The sequence below is a fragment of the Macrobrachium nipponense genome, chromosome 6 (assembly GCF_015104395.2).
Source record: "Macrobrachium nipponense isolate FS-2020 chromosome 6, ASM1510439v2, whole genome shotgun sequence".
Classification (NCBI taxonomy): Eukaryota; Metazoa; Arthropoda; class Malacostraca; order Decapoda; family Palaemonidae; genus Macrobrachium; species Macrobrachium nipponense.
Genome location: NC_061108.1, coordinates 3,450,552 through 3,475,238, shown reverse-complemented (window position 1 = coordinate 3,475,238; position 24,687 = coordinate 3,450,552). Strand labels below are relative to the sequence as shown.

General features: G+C 38.4%; 1 long non-coding RNA gene across 1 annotated transcript in view; it reads right to left on the bottom strand.

The window, feature by feature from the left end:
• Window positions 1-24,185: 24,185 nt before the first annotated feature.
• LOC135216699 (uncharacterized) overlaps window positions 24,186-24,687 on the bottom strand; it is a 36,189-nt gene continuing 35,687 nt past the window's right edge. The window contains exon 3 of the long non-coding RNA XR_010314892.1: window positions 24,186-24,282. This is a non-coding gene — a long non-coding RNA (uncharacterized LOC135216699). The remainder of the gene's footprint in view (window positions 24,283-24,687) is intronic.

The following is a 24,687-nucleotide window of genomic DNA, read 5'->3' as shown; positions in this document are numbered from 1 at the left end:
GCGTGAATTGAATGAACACGTTTCCCTTGATTCTCTACCTGATAATTGTGGGGTTGATTATATAAATGTGTATACGGATATAGTTCAACCGACGATTTTTGGCTGGAGACTAGTAAATATATTAGACTGTTTTACTTTAGCAAGTGGTAGAGGAAAAGGAATACATAATACAGTCTACAAATTGTTGAACACGAACATCTTGGATCAGATTTCTATTCTTATCACGGATCAAAATAGACACCTTTTACATTTCACTAAAGACTCGAGTGTTACTTGCCTGCTCCGTATAAAACCTAGAGGAAAATTAGATGAATAGTTGCGTATATAATTCAATGTTCACCCTTGGCATTCCTTATTTGTGAGCGTAACACCCTCGAGTCAACTAGAACTTGCGAATCAAGCTCCACTTAAATTGTTTGGGAATAGTATAAACAGTAAAATGAGAGTGCTCCTTCGAGGTGAATTTAAATAACTATTTTTATCGGACCCTTTATTAAAGAGAGGGGCGGGTTTGAGATATTTCCGTTTTCTATCCCGGCCGCAGGAGGGGATGTGACATTTTTTCGACCATAAGTGGTATTGCACGTAAAGTACTTCCTTTTCTATTTAATGCTGCGAAACCTTCAGTTAATGAATTAGGTAGATCTGTGTTATCTGATATGGTCAACGGTGGTTTACCTTTAAAAAAATCCATAAAACGAAATGGACAACGAATTTTAAGCGGTACTGGAAGGAGAAGAAGGAGAACGAGACGGAAGAAAACAGTGAAACGATTAGTTAGATGGTCGAGTGTGGGAGGGAAGAAAAAACGTAGGAAGAGGAACGGCACACGAGTTAAATCTAGGAGTAAATATAATAAGGACGTGTACGATCTTTTGTAACTCATTCATCAATTGACATTCGACGGGTACGCACTCGTTCTACCCTTCATCTAAAATAATATAAACACAAAATATGGCTAGCGTAGTTCCTAACATACCCAGGACTGGTAATCAAGTTCCTGTTTCATTTTATATTGCGGGTATATCAGAATTGTTCCCGAATGTTAATAGACGGAGAATTATTGAAACTTAAATTAATTCAAAAGAAAGACTGGATTTTACATCTTGCAATATTTCCATAAATCAAGTTCTATCTGATAAATATATAGAATTTCGCGTTAATGGGGTGGCAGGTTCTTTCTTAGATTTGTCAAGTATAGCTTTAGAATTATATATCACAATAGATAGGGATGGCGCACAATTAGCGGATGGTGACCATGTGTCTGTCGTTAATGGTATTAGTAATACATTATTTAACACCGCTTCTGTTTTCTTGAATGAAAAGTTTGTGGAATCCTGTCTGGTATTTAACTATCAATCATATATCAAAATGTTGAAAATGATAAAACCCTTGGCATTACCTACCACCGGTCGGGCGGGATTTTTATACGATGACTACCATGTAACAAACGGGTAACTCGACAATTTACTGCCAATACCTTTGGTCAAACCAGAAGGTGGGAGACGAAAGTTATGGGTGACATTAAAACAAGGGGTGTGCATACATATTTTCCACTCCTTTTGGATATAGCGACTATAGACATGTATTTACTGGATTCAGTTGATTTGAGACTTAGACTCGAATTAGCGAATAGTAACTGGGTTATGGGTGCCCACACAGACGGACATTTAAATGTGTTGAATGTAGAAAAGGCTAAATTATGGATCGATAGAGTTACCCCACATTATAACGCAATGTCGGCTTTAAATGAGGCGATAGAAGTTAATCCTATACAATATATTTTTGATAAGACTTTATACAAGACATACGTTATTGGGCAAAATAAAAATTCGATTTTAATTGATCAGCCTTGTAACAGTTGTATACCTGAAAAAATCACATTTGCCATGATTGGTATGGAAACATTTCAGGTGATTACGCGACCAATAGTCTATATTTTCAATCTTTTGATTTAAATAATATACATATTACCATTAGTGGGAATACTGTATAAAATATTCAATGTAGTTTCCCTAATACCATCATGCAATTATATCACGAGACGCAGAAAAGTATAGGGGGTGGTGGTGATAATCTGATCACTTATGATAGTTTTAAAAATGGTAGAGCTATTTACTGCTTTAATTTTGTGGTGGAAGATGTTGAAGATTCCATGCCAGTGGAAATTTCAGCAAACCTGCAAATATCGATCAGGCTGGGTACGGCTATGCCTAATCCTTGCATTATTTTACTTTTCAGGGATACTAAGGGTATTTTAATGGTGGATGCAGATAGGGTTATTCAGTGTGATGTTAGAGGTTAAATGGATGGATACAAAAGAAATTGAAATAAGTTTAAAAGGTTCACTCGGTGACCGGGTTAAATATTTAGGTGTGTTCGCTTCGGATGAAGTAGGATTATTGATATTGCCAGAAAATAGAATTAAACCTTTAGTTTTTATATCTAATACATTATCTTAGTCTACTGATATTAATATTGTTGGTCATTGGGTATGTTTTTACGTGGAAAAATCACCTAGAAATATAATTTTCTTTTTTGATAGTTACGGTATAAATCCAAAAGTTTATTCGAATGACTTCTCTAAATTTATATATGCGCATCCCGAATATAACATCTATCGACTAATAAAACAAATACAACCCGATAAATCGTACAAGTGCGGTCTTTACGTTAGTTTTTTTGTTCATTACGTGAGTCACCGAGGTGTGAAAACAGTATTATCCTTAATACAAAATGTATTCTCATTCACTCGTTTGGGAGGTAATGATAAATGGATAACGGGATATTATTTTAAATATTTGAAAAAGTTTAAATGTTCACATTGGAGGTCGGGGGTCAAACGTGCTATTATGTACAAGGAATGTCTCCGCATCTTAAACAACTAAGGTAAATGCATATTTTTCTTTGATTTTTATATTACCCCATTTACATTCTATTAAGGATATATTCTATATATGTATCATACACCTTGAATCACATAACTTTTTTTACTTATTTCAGGATGAGCTGTGAGAATCATTCACCCGTGAACGTCGGTGATAAACTGCTAAGACGTCTAAGTCGTTTCCTCTTAAACGCTTTTCGGAATATTCAGGTTAAAATAAGGATACACATGGACGTTGTATTGGGATGCATGCTGAGGCGGTCTGACGGCGATTAGTGTACTGAATTTGTAAACTGTCTTTATGTGGTCAAAAAATCTTTATGAATAATTATATAGGTGTTTTTTACTATGCCCACAATACATTTGAAAGCAAAAACAGGGAAACGGAAAAAAGTGTGGGTTTCTATGGAATCAGGAACTGTTATTAAATAAATATATAATACATCGGTTTTAAAAACCTTCACCAGGTTGCTCGTTTCCTTCAGTAGTGGGTGGTGGCGAAGTTGGTCGGGGGTTGCACTGTTGTGGGCTGCCAGTGGGAGTTGTTGCATCTCCTGCTACTTCTTCTTCTTCTCCTGCTTCATGTTCATGACCCGTTTTCACCTTCCTAATAAATGAGTTTGGGGCTCCAACACCATAATAGTAATGGTGTCTGACTTGAGTGGCTACTTCGTCGGCTGACAGTTCACTACTAGAGTTATTTCCCATATCTGAAAGGGAAGAATAATGGCTGTTTTATATATTCCGGTTCTTTCAACGGGTACATTATCTTATAGAAATATCTATTCCGTATACAGATGAATCTTATTGCTGTTTTTAATATTTACTATATGTTCAAGTAAATGGAAAGTGTTTTATATGCTACTTACTGAATAGTGACGGAGGGAAATGACGTTCCGGTCAAGAGAAATACTTGTAGGGACTGAGGGTCGGCATGCTGCACTTACCCTTATACACTTTGGGTAAGGAATAACGTCAATTTCCCTTGTCGGCTGTGTTTATTGTGTTCAGTCGGAAAGTAATAATCAGGTGTGACATATGGTGTTTCGTTGAAGTATTGTATTCCAAAGATGCAGATCACACCGATCTGTGTGGATGACCTTTGGCGTGAGGGAATGATAAGACTTGTTTAATCATGTGAGCGTGAATCATTGCTGGGAGACTTAATGCTTCGTCACAACTGGTTTGTAATCAGTGATTGTGATAGAGGGAGCTCGGGTTGTGGGGCTTTCGTAGCTCATTATCTCTTGAAGGATTATCACATCAAGACGTGAACTCTCGCCATGGCTTCATCAACCTCTTCGTGCAAGTTAGTTTTTGGGAACTTGTCCGAAAATAAGTTCAGGAAGAGGAATACGTGTTTAGTAGTGGCCACTAATTGTGTGACATGCAGGAATTACGGTGTGGTGGCGGACGTCATTCGAGCTTATCCGTATGCCGAATTGGCAGGTTTTCGATATTCTCGCACTGGTGCATCATATGCCTGTCTTCGTGATAAGGGTATTGAAGGGTCCACCATTGTGAAAAGACCTGAAAATATCACATCTTGGGAATGTGACGAAGAAGTTGATCTACCCACCATAGCTACCCTATTAACCCAATATGGCATCGGCTCCCCCATTGAAGATAATGAATATGCGCAAAAGAGCGGGGCTTATTCCAAAGATGAAGATCACGCCGATCGTTTGGGCAGAGATAGCAAACAGATGAGGTTCAATCACTTTTTTTCTTCGGTCAAGAAATTGAAGGAAGAATTATTTAAATCACCGTATGACTATGTCAAATATGTTATCTTTCCCGCTGGCATCGGTCAAAGCGGGCTGGTTAATACGACTTGGTTGAATCAATATTTACCTGTGTTAGCTACATTCAGTGATGAAATTAGCAAAATTGGTAAAATATGTTGCGTGGCTATAATGAAAAAGAATTTATCCCTGTGGGAGGAAAGGTGCGTGGAAGATTTATATATGAAAAACTTGTTAGCTAAATTTAAAAGCTTTGAGGTGTTAGATGAAATGTCGTCTTTGATACACGGTCAGGAAAGTGCTGGAGAAGAAGTATGTGGTATATACTAGGGCTGTGATGTGAAGGAACAGGTTAGAAAATATATAGTAGCCATGTGTTTTGTTGAAGTATTGTTTTTGAAAAAGCGAATGCGTATATTATAGCGTTCGTGTTTGTACAGTTTTTTTCTAATGTATGTATTTGTATGGAATATTAATTCATTCCCCTGTATTTAGTATTGGTTACAAATATAAAATAACAATTCCGTCTGTCATTTGATTTTTCATTTAACCCCTTTCAAACTCGGCATTAATAAATAAACAAAATTGAAATACCGTCTGTCATTTGATTTTTCATTTAACCTCTTTCAAACTCAGTATTAAGAAATAAACAAAACTGAAATGTGAGGCTTTGTCTGTGTGTAGGTCTAGTTCGGCATGGAGATTATGACTCAAATTCTATGATAAATAAAATTTCACGTGGGGGTGAAGTCAGCTTGGCAAATATGGTGATAAGGTCTCGTTTCATCGTGTGTGTGTGTGCACGATCCATCATCAGATAACATTGTCCCTGTCGGTTATTGGGGGAGATATCAAATAGATAAATATATGTCTCACATGAGGTTGAAGTCAGTCGCCAAATATCCTTTTATCATGATACTCCGAATATCTAAGCAGCTGTGTATATATATAAAGCAAAATGTAACGGCTGAGAGAGAGAGAGAGAGAGAGAGAGAGAGAGAGAGAGAGAGAGAGAGAGAGAGAGAGAGAGAGAGAAGTCGATAGAGGCTATATTCGCAATGTGCATATATAAATTTAGAGATTTTATAGGAGGAGGAGGAGGTAAACGTCCCGGTTACGTTGAAAACAATTAAAGGGGACATGAGTTGCAAAAAAACAGTGAACTGAGTCTATTTGGGGTCGGGTTGGGGTGATTTTATTCCCGTAGAGTTACGTGACGTCATGGGGGCATAAGGGTGGAGTTAATTTGGGGTCGGGGGTTGAAATGATGGGTTTCCCTTAGAGTTACGTAACGTCACGGGGTGGGGGTGGGTAGGAAAATGGAGTCATTTTGGGGTGGGAGGTAGAAATGGTGGTTTTATTCTCTTAGAGTTACGTGACATCATGGGGGGTAGGAAAGGTGGAGTCAATTTGGGGTCGGGGGTTTAAATGGTTGTTTTATTCCCGTAGAGTTACTTGACGTCAAGGGGGGTAGGAAAGGTGGAGTCAATTTGGGGTCGGGGGTGGAAATGGTGGTTTTATTCCCGAAGAGTTATGTGACATCACAGTAGGTAGAAAAGTGGAGTCAATTTGGGGTGGGGGGTTGAAATGGTGGTTTTATTCCTGTAGAGTTACTTGACGTCACGGGGGGTAGGAAAGGTGGAGTCAATTTGGGGTCGGAGGTTGAAAGGATGGTTTTATTCCCGAAGAGTTACGTGACGTCACAGGAGGTAGGAAAGGTGGAGTCAATTTGGGGTCAGTGGTGGGGAGTTGAAATGGTGGTTTTATTCCCAAAGAGTTACATGACGCCACAGGAGTAGAAAAGTGGAGTCAATTTGGGGTCGGTGGTGGGGGGTTGAAATGTTAGTTTTATTCCCGTAGAGTTACAGGTGGCCACGCCCCCGCCCCTTTTGGACCTCATGAACGTACATGAGTTCATCAATAATGTGGAGTCGATTTGGGGTCAAGGGTGGCCACACCCCCTTTTACACCTCATCTGCGTATATCAGCTTATAAGACAAATGGAGTCTATTTGGGGTCGGGGGGGCCACGCCCCCCAATATGAGCTCATGTACGTACATGAGCTTGTAAGTCAAATGGAGTCAATTTGGGGTCAGGGGTGGCCACGCCCCCCAGAACAGTGGAGTCTATATGGGGTGAGGGGTGGCCACGCCCCCCAGGATAGTGAAGTCTAAATGGTGTCAGAGTGGCCACGCCCCTTTTGGGGCTTTGGGGGTTGTCCCGCCCCTTTTTAGGCCTCACGTATGTACATGAGCTTATCAGGAGGGGTGAGGGGGGTAGCCACGATCCTTGGGGGGTTGGGTGGCGGGGCTAGAAAAGTTGAGTCTATATGGGGTCTTTTCCTCTACTTGAAACTAATGAAACCTAGTGTTTATTGTTCATTTGAAATGTATGGATAAGATGCTTGATTCTCCCCATGGGAGGAAAATATTTTAACAGCCTTAAAAGGAGCGATAATTAAATTTGCGGATATAATTAGCAGTCACATCCAAATAACTTCAGAAGTCGAAATATTTTGTTCCATGCCATACAGTTTTTAGAATTCGAGATTTGAACAGACAAGTAGTTCCAGAAAAGCGGTGCATAGTATATATGTGCAAAATGTGATTTTATGGAGATCTGTTAAATGTAAAATTTAGAAATATATTTATATTATTGTTTAAAATGTTCTTTAGAACACGCTCATGATTATTTAATATATTAAAATATGGTTTTTATTCTGACTATTATTTTTCTTCGGAAAGAGATAATAGTATTTAATAACGGATAAAAAGAAGAAAGCAAAGGTAGGCTTTCTATAATTTCAATGTTATTTGGCGAAAATGTTCTAATGATCTCTCTTATGATTATTCTTCTTAACATATTAGAATGAAGAACCTTCATCTGACTATTAATTTAATCATCGAATAGCTTAGGGTATTTAGAAAAATAAAAAAAGAGAAAGTAAAGGCATGATTGCTATAGGTTAAGGGGCTGACTGCAGTTATTGCGATGTCACGCACCTAGGCGTTTAATCCTGTACCCCAGTTTAAGCTGCGCATGACAACACCTTATTTCGGCACACCGAGCACTGGCTCAATTAAGACTTTTTTTTTTTTCTATATTGCATTTAATTGTTTTCATATTTTATCATTACGTTCAATTTATTGTGAAATAACATTTTATTTTTTATATGAATTGGTGCTGCTTTTACGTACATATTATGGTAAAGATTTTACTGCCTCCTCAACAATACTACGACGAACGATAACTTAAGGTAGGTTTACACCTACGCACTTTCGTGTTGCGGACTGTTACGGGATGGGACCGCAAGAAACCGTTACAAAATTGACGCGGTTAGGAGAAAAAAATTACCGTTATTGGGCGGCGTGGGGCGGACCCGGGCGGTGGGTACGGGCACCTCATGGCGTGTTCCTGCGGTGCCTAGCAGAGTGTTATGGTCGTTGTTGCTATGCCAGGCCACGCGCTCTTGCGACTTTGTTACTCCGTGTAGCAGTGTGTTGCAGGTGGGTTGCGGTGTTGTTACGGAGTAATAATTACATAATTCATAATAATGAGACAAATGAGAAGCAAATGATGCACATGTAAAGCATCGAAAGTAAGAAAATTAACATGAAAAGCACAGAAAGTAAGAAAATGAACATGAAAAGCATAGAAAGTAAGAAAATGAACATGAAAAGCATAGAAAGTAAGAAACATGAACATGAAAAGCATAGAAAGTAAGAAAATGAACATGAAAAGCATAGAAAGTAAGAAAATGAACATGAAAAGCATAGAAAGTAAGAAAATGAACATGAAAAGCATAGAAAGTAAGAAAATGAACATGAAAAGCACAGACTGTAAGAAGATGAACATGAAAAGTATAGAATGTAAGAAAATGAAATTGGGACTTGGTTTATACCAGAACATTTTCAACTGCAAATATCATATATTATCAACTGAGGTCAATATGTCTTTAGTCTGTTACTGATTTTTCATTGTTCCCCTGTTAATAACTATGTCCAGTCAATGTTAATTATTGTTTCATTATCATATTTGTATATGTTCATGTTCATTTGATCATGTTCTCAATATTATATTATTGTTCTTTACCTTGTATGTGATTATATCATTTGATGGCCATATTTATTTCATGTTACATTTCATTTTATAGTTCAAGTTATTTTCCGAGTTCTGTTTATTTCATATTTCATATATCATATTTCATGTTAGATTTCCTGTTATATATCTTCGTGTTATTATTCTTTATGGCCATGCTTTTTCATTTTTCATTTTCATTTCACCCAATCATATCATATATATTGTCATGACATAAATTAAGCATCAATAAGGAAAATGTAAATGCAAGTCAGTATTTCAACATATTTATTACAAAAAGGAACATTATGAATGATATAAAATGTACAAAATCATTATATATTAAGAAAATAACTAAAAAATTATTTATTATTAAGAAAATAAAATTCTATGTTTTTATACATTGTCGACAGGCTGTCAGAGCGCGAATGTGGCCCCGTGGTCTGTGCGGCCCCTTTTATCCTCCCCAGAATGCGCGGCAACCTTCCATCCAATCGACCTATGTTTTTGTCAAAATTAAGAGGTGGTTGTGGAATTATTGATATTCAGTGTAAAGCGAAGTCAATCATGTTTAGTACATTTCTAAAATGTTTAAAAGATCGTTGTTTTGGTTACCAAATGATTATTTATCATTGTAAAGTCAGAGCAACCTACCTTATAGAAAATGAATGCCAACATCAGGATTACACTACTTTTACACCTAGTTTTTATGAAAGTATGATAAATATATTACGAGGTGCTAATAAGATGACCTCTTATCCACAAAAAACAAAGTGGTATATGAACATTTAATGAAAAACAGTGAATATATTCCAAATATTGAAAAATTGTATCCACTATTCAACTGGAAACTAATTTGGAAACATGTAATAATAAGTATATAGAAAATAAAAGTAGAGAAATTTTGTTTAAGTATGTTCATGAAGTTTTAAGTACAAATGACAGGATAGCCATGATGAGAATAAAAGATGTTAAGGAATGCGGTTGTGGATTCATAGAAACTAATATGCATATGGTATATTTCTGTCCTTTGGTTAAGAATTTGTTGTCTTGGGTATTCGAATTGATTAGAAAATGTTGTTGATTAAAAACTAATAGCAGGTTAAGGATTTTTAAACTAGATTTTGAAGCAAACTCAAAAAGGGATGAAAATACAGCAATGGTAATAATCTTACTGTCCGCTGTCCACCTCTTACAATGGTATAGGACGGCGACAGTTTGTATGTCTTTTCTTACGACTGTTATACGTAAGCATTGTGGTTCATTTTCCCCTTTTCGTCTGAGTGATATCTAGTAAATTTTGGTTCTTCTTTAGAATAAGGGAGATGACTCAAACGGACTGAGTTAACTTATTAACAACTTTATTTTTTAGCTCCATCACTGGAGTATAGGAAGGGTTAGTCTGATGACCGCTCAGTTGAGAAATCTAAGTTGAACTGCACTACAAGAGGATCGCGTCGATAGCGTAACATTAGCTATCTCAGCGTTTTATAAAATAACAAGAATAAATGAACACGTAGCCATACGGCTCGGAAGTCATGTGTTTCCGCTACAGGTGAATAGGTCAACCGCTTCCCATGGAAGGTGTTGTGACCTGTTTACAAGACACACTAAATGTTTATTCAGGCAAATGCAAACCAGGCTACTGCAAGCATTGCATAGCATGGTCTAGTTTCACGTCCTGTTATGGCTCTGAGATTACACTCCTAATTCGCCAATGACCCCTTGGGTCATGGGTTTATTTACAGCTATGGAATTTATCTGTATACAAAATGTAATATATTACAATAATAGCAGATTTTATTTCAAGTATATGGATGGCAAGATATTTGGGAATAAGTACTGACCAGCAAATTATTAAATGTATTAAGAATAGACTGTTAAATACATTTAATGTAAATATTATAGGATTTAAGTCTAATGTTAACAAAATTTTCATGAATCAGTATGTTTCTAATTTAAAAATATATTTAGAAAAATAATAAATTGTAATATTTTTATATTGTACATAGATCTTATAATGTATATACAAAATTTTAAAATATAATCTTGTAAAGTAATATTTCTTAACAAAAGAAAAAAAGTATTGAGGTTCACCAAAAAAAAAATCTACCTAGGGAGATGCCGTAACACGCCGCCGCACACCCCGCAACATGTGCGGGCCATTTATTAATCGTGTAACATCACGCCATAGCACTCCCTCGCGGGTGGTACTACGTCGCACCATATCGCACCACGTGGGGTGTGGCACGGCCCTGTGCGGGTTCTTACCTCTTTTGTTGCGAGGCTGCGCCACACCGCATACGGCCTCGTGCAACTTCATCAACCTGCCAGACACCACTCAAAAATTTGAAATAATTTAAAATCTAGACATATAGCGGATATCGCCCGCCCGTCCACGGACACATGGCGGACATCGCATGCCCTTCTCCTGACCTGGACCCGTGGCGTGCCCTGCCCGCCCATCCGGGAATGGGTACTTGATGTCCACCACATGTCCCAGGATAGGCGGGGATGTCTGCTACGTGTCCAGGGACGGGCGGGCAAGGCTCGCTACATCTCCTAGAATGGGCAGGTGGGCTGGGAGGCGACCGGCTGCGGACAACATTGGGCAGGCCCCTGGCATGAGGGCAACCAGGTAGGGCTGCCAGGGATGGTGTCCCCAGTGGGGAGGCAATTTTGTCAGGCCGCTAAGGTTGATGCCACCAACAGTGAGGGAACCCGGGTTGGGCTTCCGAGAGTGGAGCCCCCAGTGGGGAAACGACCGGGTCCTGCTACCTGGGGTGAGGGCCCTTGCAGGGAGGTAACCAGGTTAGGATGCCATGGGTGGGACCCTGGCATAAAGGCACTTAGTCTTATTATATATATATTATATATATAGATATATATATATATTAAATTAAAAAAATATATATATATATAGATATATATATATATATATATATATATATATATATATGTATATGTATACCCTCCTTATTCCCTAAACTACACAAACTGGGAACTCTTACCTGTTGCCAACGGTGCCCTGTCTGTAAGATGTCACGAGGCTTATTAAGACTGCGTAAATATAAAAAATACTATTTATTTCCCAAAGCAATTGGTTATAACAAAGAACAAAATGATTAACAAGTCATAATGGCATAAACACCCAAATCTACCCATAAAGAAACCAGTAAGATAACATTCTACCCTCCTGACTAAGGTTACACTCTCAAACCCCAAAAAGTCATATTGTTTGTCTAGTATTAGTCAGGTTAGAGAATCCCGTTTCTAATCAACCATGGAATCGGACCCATCTGTAATAAAGATAATAGGTATAAAAAACATATCCCCCACATCACTCTTTTCAAAGTATTTACGTAAAGAGAGTATTTTCACACTTCTCTCTCTTTTCCAAAAGGCAACAGTTTTTCTAAGTTTTTATAGAATGTGCCCTACCTTTTCGATGGGCGTTTTCTCCCGACACTCGGAGCAACCACTTGACGTTATCTCCTTTGCACAAAGAATGCGTCTTCCACAAGTACCCTGAACCAGTAGGCCTGTAATACGCGTACAAACGAATGCACATGCCTCGCAAACGGGGGAACGACCTCTGAGACAAGTTGCTTGTTCAGCAAATACCTTTTTCTCCAATGTGAACTTGCAGCGTACCACCCCTTGTCTCTAGGCGAGTAGACCTATGTGACTTTATTATCATACAAAACATTTTAAATATATTATTAGCCATTCCCCCTCTTTCCACCTCTTAGAGGAGCTCGGCTACCCCATGCTAGCTCCCGCCTAGCACTAGATACACAAGCGTCTTACAATATATATAAAACCAGAGGCTGGCTCAAAAAAGAAAATAATGCACTCCCGTCGCACACCATATCGGCAACTAATGCCCAATGTATCAATTTACCACATGACTTAGAGCCACCTCCGTTGCCGGAGCACTTGTGCTTCGTCGAATGCATAAAAGTTTAAGGACTCCAAGCACACAAATGGCGATCAGTATAGCGCCTAACATGATCATTACTATTGGTATAGTATAACGGTCATCGAAAAAAAAAAGGTTCATCTTCACCACTATCTCCGAGTGGCGGGACTGTAACGGACTCCACTGAAGGCGGGATTCGAACCGCCTTATGGCTTCCATGTAGGTGTCGGTGAAACACCTTTATCGACGAGTTGTAGACACGCCGACTTAGTACCATGAAGAAGTCTGTAAGAATCTTGCAGGAACTGTCAAACAGCTGGGATCCCCGTAATCGAGCGAATTGTTGTAGACGCAGGTCGAGTATGTAACCCAACTTGAAACAACTCAGCACGCGCCATTATTCAGCGTCTGCGACCCTCGTGAGTGTATCCAACACCCTCCCGTCGCGAAACTGTAGATTCGACGTTTTCTACTGAAGTAAACGAAGTCACCACCCCGTTATTCTATGCAAGTGCTACTCGCACCCGCCTCATCGAAGACTGTAGACTCCTGATTTATCCCAGAAATTATATCGAAGACATCTCATCCTTTGCCAAGGCAGTCCACAAAAATGCCATTCGTGTGTAGACTTGACTCAACCTCTGGTACTGTAGAACGAAGTCATCTCCCTTGCTATCCTCACATAGAGTTGGGAATTCTCCAAAGTCATTGTGTGTCCGTATTTAAAAGGTCTACATGGTCATAAAATAACTAAAGTCTTGTTTTACCCCACAAATTCGTCACTAATTACTATATTCAATCTACTAATCAAATATAAAAAAAAAAATTCCTCGCTAAACCAAATATCTTTACCTACTGAATTCTCACAAATAATCCCATATCTGACAAACACACTATCAAAAGAGAACCCATAAAGTCTAACAGTAAAAACCCCTTTATGGTTTATATAACTAGCCTCCATAAAATATAATGCCGAACACCCCTTCTATCCAACCCACATACCCTGACAAATTATATCTTCTATCTAAAAGATAAATGCTATTTAGAGCTTAACCCTCATTGCAACATCTCTCGTAAGAAAAGAAAAAGAAAGAAAAAAAATAAATAAATAAAAATAAGATAATACAACAGTAATAAGTGAACCTTCCCCTCCCCATTACACAGCACACATAAGAGAAAAGGAAAAGAAAACTATCAGTTGTTTAATCTTCTCGGACGACGTTAAGAAAAGAAAAAAAAAAACATATATATATAATTCAACATCCTTTCCCAAAACGGAATGTGTACCGTTACAGAATCTGCTAGCGAAGCAACCCTATCGACAAGAAGAAAAAATCCCCTTACATGACACGTTCTCGTGAAATGTCATAATCAGCATCTCCGAAAACCGTGCAAATCCCCGAGTAATCAATTCCAAAGGGAAGGTTCGCAACCGGATTCCTTACAGCAACCCTAACAAAAAAAGAAACCCACCTATGAACACGTCAGGTGCTTCGCATTGCAGCATATTCAGACTCGCGACGCTAGAAACTCGTGACTCTCAAAAAAAAAATGTTTAGTACTAAACTTCGTAAGCACACTCCGCAGAACCATCTCATTATACATAAACCATCATCTTAATAATAACACCACTCAGGAGATATTAATAATTCCTCTATTTAATTACTGACCCCACGCTAAAATGACCATCCCGTTTCTCAGCTAAAGCAAAAATTTGCTGAAAAATATTAACCCCGAAATCTTACGCCAAAACGCTGCAGATTTACATATAATAAGAGAAAAAAACATTAGAAGGAAATAAAGGAGAAGGAAAAAAAAAAAGAAAAATGAATGTAATTGCGCGATCATATATTAATTGCCACAACCAATTCTTTTCAATTTCGAGATATGTATTAGCCTCGACTGACCTGTTCGTTCATTTAAAACTACAAACCTATTTTCAATTTTCTCTTCAATGACTTTAAAAGGACCTTCAAACTTCGGGCCTAGTTTGTAATTTAACTCATTTCTCACTTTAAGTTTGAAAAATACCTTATTACCGACATTGATCTTGGGATCAGATGATTTACTAATACTCTTCTGAACCATATCTCTGGTTGTGGATTCGAGATTACGGCTGAGGCATGCGTGTCTCTCTCTTGCTGTGGATATCAGCGCTTCAACCATATCCTCCCCCTGGTGAGGCGTAGTTAACAAATCAAATGTGCCTCGCGCTGGATAACCAAACAAAGCTTCAAAAGGGGACATTTTAATTGAATCGCTAACCATGGTGTTAATGCTATGTCTAACAACGTTAATATATCTGTCCCAATTTCTGTCATTACCACCTACCGTTTTTCTGAGCGCTTCGAGCACTTTCCTGTTTGCTCGTTCGCACAACCCATTAGCCTCGGGTCTGTATGGAATAATTGTTACTTTCTGTATCCCCATGAATTCAGCTAAACACTCCAAGGTTTTGTTCACAAATTCCCTCCCATTGTCGGTTAATAGAACTTCGGGTGAACCATATCTGCAAACGATACCAATGAAAAATGCTATGGCTACTTCTTCGGCCGTTTTATGCTTAAGTGGGAAAATTTCTACTATCCTTGTAAGTTCATCTATTATCACTAGTAAGTACTTGTTCGCATATCTAGACTCACAAAAATTCCCTAAGACATCCATGTATTCTCTGAAAAGGCCTACTCGGTATAGGATACGATCCTAATTGCATGACCGTTGTCCTAGCAGGCTTACATGCGTTGCACACCGCACAATTCCTTACGAAATTTTCCACATCTTTACCCATATTTTTCCAAATGTATTTAGCCCGAACCTCATCATATGTTTTTTCTATTCCCAAGTGAGGACTACCGAACCTGCAATGAACTATATCTAAAACCACTGGAATTAGGACTTTCGGAATTACGATCTGTGTCGTATTTCCTTTACTTTCACTGGTTCTCAACTTATATTTAATTTTCCTAACCAACAGATTTCCTTTCTAACTCCAAACCCGAAACCGAAAAAGGCAAGCTATAACGTTTCTTGACTAATTCCCCTCTTAGAAATGCTTTCGCATCTGCTAAAACCTCGTCTTCATCTTGCCTTAGCTCTATGAGAGGTATATCCCATTGTATGGCTTTGTTAGTGACCTGCGCGACTTGGAAACCTTCCGCGTCATGAAAACTCCTGCTGAGAGCATCAGCAACAACATTAAATTTGCCCTCTATATATTTGAGTTTTGCATCAAAATCTCTGATAGTTAGAAACCATCGAGCTCTTTTGGGAGACAAATCGGGTTTACTAAAAAGATCGAGTAATGGTTTGTGGTCTGTAAGGACTTCTACTTTATTCCCCATCAGTAACATTTTAAAATGAACTAAGCTCGACACTATTGCAAAGGCTTCCTTATCTATGGTGGCCATGGACCTCTCGTTGCTGCCTTTTGTCCTGAACTTCCTGCTATAAAAATCTATAGGATGAAATTTCCCATCAAACTTTTGCATAAGGCAAGCACCTATACCTTCCTGGCTTGCATCAGTCGCTAATGTAAAAGGTTCCTTAAAATCTGGAAACTTCAAAACCGGGGGATTCATTAGCGCATCTTTAAGCTTTTGAAAACTCTCCGCCTGGGGTTCCTTCAATTGAAATTGAACGTCTTCCCGCAACACATCAGTTAGGGGAGCTGCTATGTTAGAAAACCCTTTTACGAACCTCCTGAAGAAACCGGCGATACCCAGGAATGACTTAATCTCTTTCTTTGATCTGGGGGTGCGAAAATTCGCTATTGCTTTGACTTTATCGTCATTTACTCTAACCCCTTCCTTAGATATGACGTGACCTAGATATGTGATCTGCTTCTTCAAGAACGAGCACTTGGCTAGCTTGATTTTCAACCCCGCTAATCTAAGCCTCCTAAGTACTTCTGTAAGCACTTCCAGGTGTTGCGTGATCATGTCCGTTGCGATCAGGATGTCATCCATATACACAAAAACATTTTTGCCCAATAACCCGTGCAAAACTGTGTTCACCAACCTGGTAAAAGTCATCGGACTGCCCGATAAACCGAAAGGCATTCGCGTAAATTCATAGTGTCCTTTGGGCACTGAAAAGGTGGTATATTCCTTGCTACTCTCGCTGAGAGGGACCTGTAAGAAACCTTGCGCCAAATCAATTGAGCTATAAATATTATGTCCCCCAATTTCGACAAAAAGATCTGGTATGCACGCGACTGGGTAGCGGTCAGGGATCGTTTTCTCATTTAAACGTCTAAAATTGACGCATACACGGACCGAACCGTCTTTCTTAGGTACCGCTAACAAGGGAAAGTTGTAAGGAGACACACTGGGTCTAATGATTCCTTCTTCTTCCCATCTATTAACCTCTTTCTCTACCTGTTCTCTGATTTTGAAAGGTATGCGATATGCAGGAATATAAATAGGTTTTGAGTTGCTCTCCAAATTTACCTTATGCTCTAACACATTAGTCAACCCCAATTTATCACCTTGCAAGGCTACCGTATCCCCAAATTCTGCCAATAGCCCGCTTATCGCTTCAACGTGTTCGCTATAATCCGCATTAGCCAAATGTTCACTAAATGTTTGTTTCCTTGATTGTATTTCTGCCTCCGAAAACTCAGGTTTCCCCTCTACGATAGCCACAGAACCACTATCACAATTCCATTCTTGGAAATCTACTATATATGTGTTTTTCTGGTATCTCCTAGCTGTATCATTACAGTTTAATAGCTCCACCCACGTAACCCCATTCTTGGATACACTGTTCACCGATGCAGAGCTAACAACTCCTCTGAGCTTTTCGCTGTTTTCAATAACACACACATCTGTGGGTTTTCTCATTTCCTTCAATTTAACTTTTACCATAATCTTTGAACCTGGTAGTAACATAATATCTTCAAATAAAACACCTCTATATTTGTGGTTAGTATCTCCCCTTGCCACCGCCCCATACAAATTACCACCCTCAGTATTATCCCCAGCATTGTTAGTATCAGAAATAACATCCATATTAGTATCATCACCAGTATTGTTAGTATCATTGTTACCACTATGAACTCTGATAGAACCACCGTAATCATCTCCCATATCACCAACGTGTGTTTTAACATTACCTTTCCCCATAACACTCGTATCACCGCCATTAATACCACCGAGCACCTCTCCTCTTTCAATAACCTCCATATCCTCCATTCTATTCACGTCCTCATATGGTATGAGATAACCCATTTTTCCGATTGTTATCCCATTAGCACCCGCATGGATCGAAATCTTGTGTCTTCTACAAGCAGGATGACCCAACAAGATTTTATTACCTAAGGCAATTCCTTTTATTACCAAAAAAGGTTCTGTTAACACTCTGTCACCGAGAGCAAACTGTATTTGAACACAACCCAGGGTGTTTAATCTATGGGCTTGCACATCACACACCGTCTCCGTTGAGGGCTGCAAAGGGTAATTGGAGAACATGGACTGATACAAATTATAGTCCATTAGATTTATTGATGCCCCGGTGTCTATAAAAATTGGGATATCCACATCCCCCTACTGTTCCATAGACTATAGGCTTGAGCTCTGGGGCGTCCCCCACGAGACCACAATGGCATGTACCAATCACCTGTACCCTTTTTGTTGATTGGGCTTCCAAAAATTTCGCCGATCCCTTTGCCCTCTGGTTTGACCTGCCTGGGAAGTTCTCACATTATAATTACCAGAACCTTGAGGTGCAGGCCTCGCATCTCTCCGTATCTGAGATGGACAAGACTGCCAATAATGATCAGTACTTTTACACATTCCACAATATTTAACCCTACACAATTTCTTTGGATGTCCTGGTTTATTGCAGTTGAAACAACGCAACTGCTGTTGCTTTTGATCGATCGATCTTTTGTTATACTCAACTTTTGCACACAGACGATGAGAAGAAAGTTCCGTGTCTATCTGTACTCTATCACTCGGGCCTGTCCCGTTAAAAATTGTGCTATCTACGGTGGGACATTTAGACCTGTGTTTATCTATTTGGGTATAAAGTAATTCTTCGTCTGAGGTAGGCTCAACCTTTTCATCAAAGCTATCCACTATTGCATCGGGTACCTCGTGTAAGAGCAGGGAAAAATAGATCAGTTTATGAACATTATTTAGAGGGAGATTATCCCCTGTAACCCATTTAGATGTTTTCAATTTTCCTACCCAATCTGCCACTGCGTCAAACAGCTTTGAACTATGTTCTACAAGGCTATTAGTGCCTTTCCGTAGTTTATAAAGACCTCGAAGGTCTCTCACCATATCTCCGTGTTCCTTTGAGCCATATGCTGTTTTCAAAAATGCTTGCAAGTCAGTCCAGGTACGACATTTTGTAAATTGGAAACTCCTTGACCTATGACTGAGGTCTCCCTTATTGAAATCTAGCAAAGCTTCCGCCTCTCTGAATGCCTCTACATCGTCTACTATATTCTTTCCCGCTAAATAGTTATTAACTATTTAGCGCATTGTCACAGCCTGTAAATATCTTCATATTCTATGAAGATATTTACAGGCTGTGACAATGCGCCATCCACAACGTACCTACAGCTTGAAAAATATATAAAAGCCTTTACCGCAGCCACCACTGTATACCCTCCTTATTCCCTAAACTACACAAACTGGGAACTCTTACCTGTTGCCAACGGTGCCCTGTCTATAAGATGTCACGAGGCTTATTAAGACTGCGTAAATATAAAAAAATACTATTTATTTCCCAAAGCAATTGGTTATAACAAAGAACAAAATGATTAACAAGTCATAATGGCATAAACACCCAAATCTACCCATAAAGAAACCAGTAAGATAACATTCTACCCTCCTGACTAAGGTTACACTCTCAAACCCCAAAAAGTCATATTGTTTGTCTAGTATTAGTCAGGTTAGAGAATCCCGTTTCTAATCAACCATGGAATCGGACCCATCTGTAATAAAGATAATAGGTATAAAAACATATCCCCCACATCACTCTTTTCAAAGTATTTACGTAAAGAGAGTATTTTCACACTTCTCTCTCTTTTCCAAAAGGTAACAGTTTTTCTAAGTTTTTATAGAATGTGTCCTACCTTTTCGATGGGCGTTTTCTCCGACACTCGGAGCAACCACTTGACGTTATCTCCTTTGCACAAAGAATGCGTCTTCCACAAGTACCCTGAACCAGTAGGCCTGTAATACGCGTACAAACGAATGCACATGCCTCGCAAACGGGGGAACGACCTCTGAGACAAGTTGCTTGTTCAGCAAATACCTTTTTCTCCAATGTGAACTTGCAGCGTACCACCCCTTGTCTCTAGGCGAGTATAGCTATGTGAATTTATTATCATACAAAACATTTTAAACATATTATTAGCCATTCCCCCTCTTTTCACCTCTTAGATATATATATATATATATATATATATATATATATATATATATATCTATATATATATATATATAAGCGAATTCCACAGGAAAATGATATTCAGAAATCCAAGCGCTTTCGTCTTTACTCAGACATTGTCAAGGAGTTAATGAGGTACAATTGGAGAGAAAGGTCTCAGGTACAACACAAGATCAAGAATACCAGATGGTTAATTGTCAAAAGGGTAAAAATTAAAAGAGATAACCCAGGATTATCGGATATCACACGGTCACAAACCTAAACAGATTGACCCTAACCGAAATTACAAAGTTTCTTTACAGTCCAAAACATGTAAAAACTGAATATATTAATTTTGTTGCTTATATTTATCTACAACTTTTTTCATTATGAAAGCATCAAGTTTAAATAAACCAAGTCTTAAATTTAGAACATTTCTATTATTTGACTTGATGAAACAAGATTCAATGATATTCCTTTTACCTGTGTCATTACATGGGATTAAGGCTCTTGCTTGACTCCAGTTAATAGGATGGTCTAAATCTCTCATATGTACGAATAATGCATTTGATATTTGCCCGGTTCTCACAGAATACTGATGCTGTTTGAGACGTTGTGAAAGAGATTCACCGGTTTGTCTGTAATAGACTTTATCACACTTTTTGCAAGGAGTTTCATATATGCAGCCTGGAAGATCTTTAGGAGAATTTTTTATTATTAAACTCTTGACATTAATATTACTGAAAACAACATTTATGTTAAAAAGCTTTAAAATTCTAGGAATATCTAAAAACCTTTCATCATAGGGTAATTTTAGAATGTTATTCTTACTAGATTCAAGTTTGTCATTAGTTGAATAAAATGTTTTTCTAGCTCTTTTCGATGCCACATCTACAAAAGTCCTTGGGTATTTAAGTTTCATTGCAATATCATAAATAGTTTTAATTTCAGCGTCAATAAACTGCGAGCTACAGACACGTAAAGCCCTTAGAAACATCCCAGAAAAAACAGAAAATTTAACATTTTGATGGTGATTGGAGTAGTAATGAACAAAAGAGGCAATGTTAGTTGATTTTCGAAAGACTGAAAAGGTGATAGAAATTTCTAGTTGAAAGAACTAAATTTAATTTTCATATACATGTAGTTATTTATAGTCATACAATACAGTATAGTTTTCCATACCAATATGAATTAAAAATAGACAGCTTTATAAGGGCAATTGAGATTCTCTTGATAGCTAGTCAACTTAACTGCTTCTGACAAGAGAGAGAGAGAGAGAGAGAGAGAGAGAGAGAGGAGAGAGAGAGAGAGAGGAGAGATAGAGAGAGAGAGAGAGAGAGAGAGAGAGAGAGAGAGAGAGAGAGAGAGAGAGAGAGAGAGAGGGGCACCAGCCCGAGAAGAGTCTATATAAGATGCAGAGGTCTGGAAAAACTAATCCTTATTATTATTATAGTGTTTGTGTGTGTGTGTGTGTGGTGTGTGTGTGTGTGTGTGTGTGTGTGTGTGTGTAAAATGCTTGGAGTAAGACAAAATGAAAAGCACAAACAAATTTTTTATTATTTTTTATTATTTTGTTCACTCCATTTTTAATGACATTTTTCACTTTTCCTGGAAGCTGGTCTTATGTTCTGCAGTAATACATAGTTCGTTTCCTTAGAGCATTTCTTGCTTTATGGTTCAATGAAAGATTTCACAATTCCTCTCATAGGATACCTTTAGTTCTGTGGTCAGGGGAAGGTTAAATGTAGTAGTGTATATATATTTAAAGGCTAATCACTGGTTCTTTTATGAAAAATCTCCCTTGGATGGTCATAGTGTGGATGACATTTGCCATCGGTGGAAGGTTTTTAAGTTTGGTGAGTGGGTTGAAGTCAACATATCTGTTATGGAAAGAGGTTGCTTAAAGACTAAAGCCCCTTCCACACGAAGGGCAAATGCACGGCGGGCAGACACTGTTACCAATTTTGCGAGTCTATGGCGATCATGAGTGTGGTCCAAATCATAGGTTCGCCTGCCTGTGACTACTGCCTGCGTTGGATTGTTTGATCTGGTAACACTGTTTAAAAGTGAGAGAATTACAGGAAAATTAGAGTGCCCGTCATCTGGAAGGGGCTTTAGATCATCGTCTGCCACAGAGGTGGCTCTCAGGATCTCCAGGAGCATTTTACGGTGGTTAATGCCATAGTAAGCGTGCATGTTGTAAGCAGTTGAAGGTGTGCATTCTGACATACAGACAGCCTTTGGTTAACAGCGGGGGTTCCATTCCCAGCCGATGCTGCTGACCAAAAATCGCTGCTAACTGAAAATCAGCGATAACAGCAGTAAAAACCTGCTTACCGGCGCGGCTAACCGAATATCGGCACCGTTAACCAGAGATTGGCACTGCTGTTAACTAGAAATTGGCGCTGCTAACCGGATATCAACGCTGCTAACCAGAGATCGGCACCAAAAATCCAGTTGACAGTATCGCTAGACAAGCGCTGTAAAACTGAGGCCTGCCTGTATATTACAGTAAAGCAGTCACTGAGGATAATCTTCTTTAAGATAGATGAATTACAAAGTGGTCTTATCATCCTAGCATACTGTATAATAATGCTTTACTTTTGCCGAAGTTGTTTTCTTAGTTTTTATATCTCTTTTGACTGTCGTCAAAAGAGATGACAAAAATGAATAAGTATTCTTGTTTCCTGGCCTTTTAGACATTAAAGGAAATGAAAAAGCTGATAAAGCAGCCAAAGGTGCAACTATCCTGACAAGATGTTAACGGATATAGTGATTATATGATGTCTCTAATAAAACCCAGGGCAACAATAGAAAGCAGAAATTATGAAGTATTGAATGTGATAGCAATAAATCAAACAGCTCAAGCTCAGTGTTGGAATAGAGAATTCATCATATCAGGAGGAGTAACACATGCGTAATTTTGACTGGTCTGAGAATTGGTCGCGCTCGTCTGACCAGTGGATATTTGATGAATAGCCCACATTATCCGACCATTTCATGTAAAGCATGTTGAGTAACTCTATCAATTATAAATTTTTCGGGTGACTGTCCAAAATATAATTGACAATACAAGGAGAGATTTGGAAATTATTCAGTAAAAGAAATCTTGTCACTCTATCTTTTTCACTTAATCCAATTAGGAATTTTTTTAAAGAGCAACCTACCTGTTTAAATAATGAAGACAAATCCTTTGGACCAGCCCTGTGAGAGCTAATTATTAAATTAGCTCAGTTGTCTGGTTAAACTACTTAACAACAAGAACAACAACAACAACAACAATGATAATAATAAACATGATTAGTGGATAAGGTCAGCAATGAAAGTCTTTTAATTTTTAGATGAAATTTGAAAACTGAAGCACTGATAATGAATTGTTAACTTAACTTCCTACACGTAAAGAATCTGAACATCTGACATTATTAGATAATACAGGTCTAAACTCTGGATAGAGACAACAGAACCTTTAATGGGTCTGTCAGCAACAAAGTAGATGGTTGTTCGTTGTGGTGCTTCCCCCTCATAAAACCCTAAAAGAGTATTGTCAGAGAAATCGCCATTTCCAGGGTCAGAATATCCAACACGAACCTCTACATTTTTGAACTTTGAAGAATAATTATATTGTTGTCTCGTGAAAACGCGTACAGAGACAACTTTGCGGACAGTACCAAGGTTAGCTGACCACCAAGGGCTTTGTACTTGTTTAGAAGCATAAGTATAACCGCTTTCTTGAAAGCATGTGTAACCATTGACAGCCATTTCTTTGAAACCATCGTTGTTCCAGTGATAAGGAGTTGCAGAAATTGCTGCATTTGACGCAGCATCATTAGCACTCCCCCAAGAGGAAAAACATGTCATGGCTGCGGGAGGGGCGCCTGAGACTCCCTTCCAGTGACGTGATACTCTGGCCTCAGACAGCAGACATCCATCTGAAAAGGAGGTCTTCCATTATTTAGTGAAAAGTTTTTCTAACATGCATAAAATGATAGCTATTCCAGAAGTCAGTTTGATGTATTTTAGCTTATACACAGACTTGCTTCAAAGTGCAATTAAAAAAAACACGAAACATTAAACAGAGGATGATAAGACATAATGAATTGAATTCTTTTTTCCATGTATTATTTGCAGCCTGATTTCAAACCTTTTGTCATACAGAAGAGGTGACATCTCTCATGGAGGGAACAATAGTGAGCGCAGTGGGATGGTTTCACGACTCCACTGTAATTTGCCAGGGAGCAGTTTCCTAAATCTTGTGGGTATCTTGAATCAACCTGAAAAAGCCGTAATGCTAACAGCATCCGATCAGAAAAGTGAGTTGGAAATTCGTGACTGGAAATCCTCAGTGTGGGGTAACTTTCGACATGGAGAGCTAGAAGTCTGAAAAATCATTTTGGCTATCTGTATGGGAAGACTAAAAGATATTTTGAATGGGAAAAAATCCATTTATTTTGTTGAGGTATTTACAGATGTAACTTATAAGTTCGATTCATTTTTCAGCCGTGAAAAAAGGAAGTCTCCCGCAATAAGGCACTTATGTAAATCCACCAATAGAAGCTGATACACTTTGTTATTACTTTTATGGCTATAATGGCTGTTTATCAATTTTGAAGTGTGTTATTTTAATTTAAAAGGTGAAAGAAGAAATAAGTGTATGTATATGTCTGTATGATGTACTG